The 4,799-nt window shown below is 39.8% G+C and overlaps 1 non-coding gene across 1 annotated transcript; it reads right to left on the bottom strand.

The window, feature by feature from the left end:
- Window positions 1-277: 277 nt before the first annotated feature.
- Window positions 278-390, bottom strand: LOC140306263 (U5 spliceosomal RNA). The gene has a single exon (XR_011915587.1). It is a non-coding gene; the product is annotated as a U5 spliceosomal RNA (small nuclear RNA).
- Window positions 391-4,799: the final 4,409 nt, after the last annotated feature.

The following is a 4,799-nucleotide window of genomic DNA, read 5'->3' as shown; positions in this document are numbered from 1 at the left end:
CCTGGCACAATGCGCACTTTTAGCGGTGTTCTTTTTATGGCCATAGGTGGCCAGAGTGTCACTTTGCACCTCCGCCCACCCGCTGCACTGAGCACTCTTCAGCCCTTTTAAATGGTATAACTTTGCACTCCTGCACGCTCCAGCGAGCACCATTCAAGCAACAACTTTGCACTCCAGCTTCGAACATCGGCACAGTCGCAACAAGTAAGGCGACTCTACTCAGAGAAGTCACTCTGCACAGTAACAAGATTTCTTTTGCACAGACAGAAAGGGCTTCACCCGCAAAGGTAAAGCCTGCAAAAAATAGAAACAACTCATTAGTGCTGCTCTCCACGGAAGTCTTTAGTAAAAGGCGAAAGACTTGTACGTCATGAAGAGAAACCAGAGTACGATTATCCGTCACTGCGGGAGCAGGGCATCAGGCTAGTTGGCATAGCCACCTTCCCCATGGTGAGCTTTGCTTGGTTGAGACCCCCCCCCCCCCTTGCTCCTCGGGAACAATCGGGCCCTATTCGATGGCTGCCTTGTCTTTTACTCTGTGCAAAAGACAAGGCAGCCACAAACACCACGGGAACACCGTATTGAGGCTTTGTTCTGACCGCTCATTTGGTGTCGTGTTTCTTTCAAGCAATTCTCACGGTTAGCCCGCACTCGGCTCGCTCCCAGAGCCGTGTTAAAGACTACTTCGCATTCACTCTGTTTTTTCAGCAGACTCTTGGAATTTTAACTATAAAATGAATTCCTTCACTCAAACTATGTTAAAACTGCTTTGTCCTTCATATTTACCATGTCTAGAAAGATTTAAACAAAAAAACATGAGTTCTTCACGATTTCGGATTTTGCTATAAAATGAATTCCTTCACTCAAACTAAATTAAACTGCTAAACCGCTAATCTGTTACATGTAAGGCAGATGTCAAATTCACAGAAATAGGATCTAAGGGTATTTGGCCAATCGAGCTGTAGCAGCTTCGGTAAAAGGGTATAGGTTGAAGAGTTTGTGAATAAAGGTGTGCGCACACAAAGTGAGCTGTAGGAAAATAGGCAGGGAGCAATGCCGGCTGGGGTATATGTTCTTGTATGTTGTCTGACTGTTTGATTTGAATGTGTTGTGTAAGTGTCCTGTTGAATGTTACATGTTTGGGCTTTGACACGCTTCACTGTGGTTGTTAACTGTGTGGTGTGTCCTGAAATGTTATATGTTTGGGCTGTGTGACATGCGTAATGCTTGTCAGTAGCTACCCACTTATTCATATATAGCAACTGACAACATAAGAAGTCCGGACATACTTTGATAGTAGTTGTAGAAGTATCCTTATTGATAATAGATAAACTAATTCATAGTGATAGAACAGTAGATGAACAGGTGCCTGCACATGTCTCACGAAAATAAAATGGGTGTATGATTGCTGACGGCAGAGCAATACTGCCGAACTTATGAGTTCTTGTGGCAAACTTGATTCAGTGTCTTGACGTGTATACGCTGTTTCGCTGACTTGATTGTCACAAGAAACAAAGTGTGTTTGATAAGATCCGACCATTTTATTACGGGAGGATCAGTATGTATGGATTCTGATGTGACTGATAAACCCATTCGTATCTTAAGCATAATCTAATACGTGAGACAACGCCCTGGCACACAATCAAAAAAAAAAGAGAGAGAGCGGTTTTGTGTCCCCACAGTCCATAATGTAGAAAAGAGAGAAAAAAGCCTTTCTGATTTGGTGTGTGTGCTCACAGTGCAGAGTGTAGAGAAAAGAGAGAAAAGAAAGCCGTTTTTGGTGTCACGGGTGTTGTGACTTACACACACACATTTCTGAATTGAGAAAGGAAATTATTTTAGAGGAAGCACTAGAGTTTAGATCCCACATTTGTTGATAGTCATTCATTTATTTTTTCTTTTAATCAGTTTTAAAGTGAATACTAACTGAGAAATGAAAAAGGTGAAGAGTTTAGAAGCTTGGTTCAAGAGCTAAAACTTGGTTTATGATCAGCTGAGTCTCTAAACAGAACAGCAAAGGGCTTCATCGAACATTTAAAAAAGATTCAGATTGTTAGAATATCCAGAATTTATAGGAATGGTGGTGATTACTCTTATTTTCTAGAATGGAAATAACTGCACCATGTCTGTTTTATGAATTTAAGGGGCTAAAAAGTTTTGTTCTCGTTTTTCTATGATTAACCGAATGTATGTGAGAGTCCAGACAGACAGAAGGGTTACGGCTGAGCGCTGGACCTTCCAAAAAAGATGAGACAGGCTGGACCCGTGCCATACTAGTTAAGACCTGCCTGTGGATAACAGGTTCTTTAAACTCTCACACACACAAACTCACACACACATTCGCACACATACACCCATACACACACACATTCTTGAGCTTGCTGCAAGATTAAACCTTTGCATTAACTGACTCCAGCAACTCTGAGTCTCATTGAGAGAATTTTCTCAACAATTGGGTCCTCAAACCAGATTTTGATGTTTTTTCCGCCGTCCAGGGTCGGAGCTGAAACCGTGCACGGGGGAGTCCAGTACTCCTAATGAAAGACCCCCTGCTGAATTGCGGTAATTAGGGGCCAGTGTCCACTGAAAGGGGGAAAAAGTGACGAGATCGTACTTTTGAATCAATGGCCAGAAGCCATTGGCAGTGCAGGCATCAACAATTATGGTGTTATTTCACCCATTAACACTTAAGGTACCTCATGCAGTGGCTGTGATATGGTTACTTAACAAAATATCTTTACCAGACATCTCTCCTACATAACTGTTCTTCTTTCACAGCCACACCTTGTTGTCGAGAGATGTGCTACACTTAATCCATCCACACTGCTACCTACCCCACAGATGGAAAGCCTCATGATTGCATGTCAGAAATAACCATCAGTGTTTTACCCAGGCCAGACTTAACTAATATACGTTTTGAAAATGCAAAAATAACTATATTTATTCGACAGGTCAAGCAAAAAACCCTGATGGCACAAATGCTACAGGATTTGCAGTAGTAACAGAAACTGAAGTTTTCTTAAAACAACCACTACCAAAAAATTACTCTGTTCAAGCAGTCGAATTGGTAGCTTTAACTGAAGCCTGTAAATTAAATAACAAAAAGGTTGTTAACGTTTACACTGACAGTCAGTATGCCTTCTCAACTGTACATGAGTTAACACAGCATTGGAAAAACAGGTATGTTGACATCCACAGCTAAATGTATAAACTACAAATATTTTAGCATTATTAGATGTTATTCAATTGCCATCTACAATAGACTCGTATGAATGACCGGAAGGAAAACCATACTGCCAAAGAATTTGTTTAAATATGCTGCAGTATTGAGCCACGGACCATGTCATGTCTCAACAGGAGGGATGGAAGCAATAATGAACAAGGTTTTTACAGCATATGGTTTTACTAATTATTGAAAAAAATTTTTAGAATCAATAAATGAATAAAGTTTTGTCTAGCAGGTCAAATATGTGCAAAATACAATCCACAGGGCAATCTAAGACCAAAACGAAGATAATTCCCTAAGCCAGTGTATCTTTTTCAACATATTTGTTTGGATTTCATTATTTCATTATTGTGTAGATTTCATTGAACTAAATTAATGTTAAGGGAAACGATTCTGCTCAGTGACAACAGAGGTTTTTACCAAATGGACTGAAATATTTCCATGTGCACAAGCAGATGCACTCTCAGTAGAAAAAGCACGGGTAAAATAAATCATTTCTAGATTTGAAATTCCTGAAAAGATCTTCAGTGATAATTTGACACACTTATAAATAATGTCATCTCACTGATGGCAAAGAACTTAAAATAGACCTAAGAAACCACTGTGCATATCATCCACAATCAGCAGGTTTCGTGGAGAGACACAATGGAATAATTAAGACTGAAAAAAATCATGGAAGAAATGGGAAATATTGGGTTTACTGTTTACCATACTAAAAATTTATCCTCCAACTAGCACAAGATGAACTCCATTTGAGAAAAGGTATGGGAGACCATTTGTACTCTCACAGTCAAAACACAGTCATCAACTGACATGATGAAGAAAAAAAGAAAAAGAGAAGAAACCTTAGCAGAATACAAATATTAACAAGTAGAGAGATCTCTTCTGTTTAGTCTGTTCCAGGTGAACCGGTGAAGGAATCTCTGAAGACAGTAAAACCCGGGGACTGGATCATCATCAAAGTGATAAAGAAAAAGAACTGGTCCAGCCCAATGGGGGGAAGGTCCATTTCAGGTACTACTTACATCACCCACAGCAGCTGAAGGACTTCTTGGATTCACTTATCACATTGTACCACGACCTTCAGAAGTAGGGAAAGATTAGTTACCCACCACTGTTTTCTGAGGCAAAAGTCTGACTACAAAGGGGAATTCTCTCAACAGGAGGGGGTTCATCTCAACCTCAGTGAAGAAAACAACGGCTAACATGACAACATAGGGTGTGACTAAAATAAGACCGTGGCATCCATTCAGATTACCAGGATTTTGTGGGTTAAGAAGAACCAGCTGTGTATTATTAATCATTACTCTTATTATAGTATTTCCAGTTTTATGGTATGAAGCATTAGCAGAAATAAAGATGATGCAAGAAAGAGTACCACCACTGTCCCCTTGACATAGAAAGTGCCACACTAGTAATAACATTTATTTAAACTTGGAGATAAATGGAGAAAATAATCTCATATACAATAGCTGAGACAGAAAAAACAAAAAACTTTTGAAGACACGATTAAAACAACATTTAGAACATACAATAAGCTTAAAAGGAGTGACAAAGCTGCGACTGCGAAGGC

Source organism: Leuresthes tenuis, unplaced genomic scaffold, assembly GCF_036924035.1.
Source record: "Leuresthes tenuis unplaced genomic scaffold, fLeuTen1.0.hap1 SCAF_4, whole genome shotgun sequence".
NCBI classification, from domain to species: Eukaryota; Metazoa; Chordata; class Actinopteri; order Atheriniformes; family Atherinopsidae; genus Leuresthes; species Leuresthes tenuis.
The sequence above is the reverse complement of the archived record's forward strand: the minus strand, read 5'-3'. Positions and strand labels throughout refer to the sequence as shown.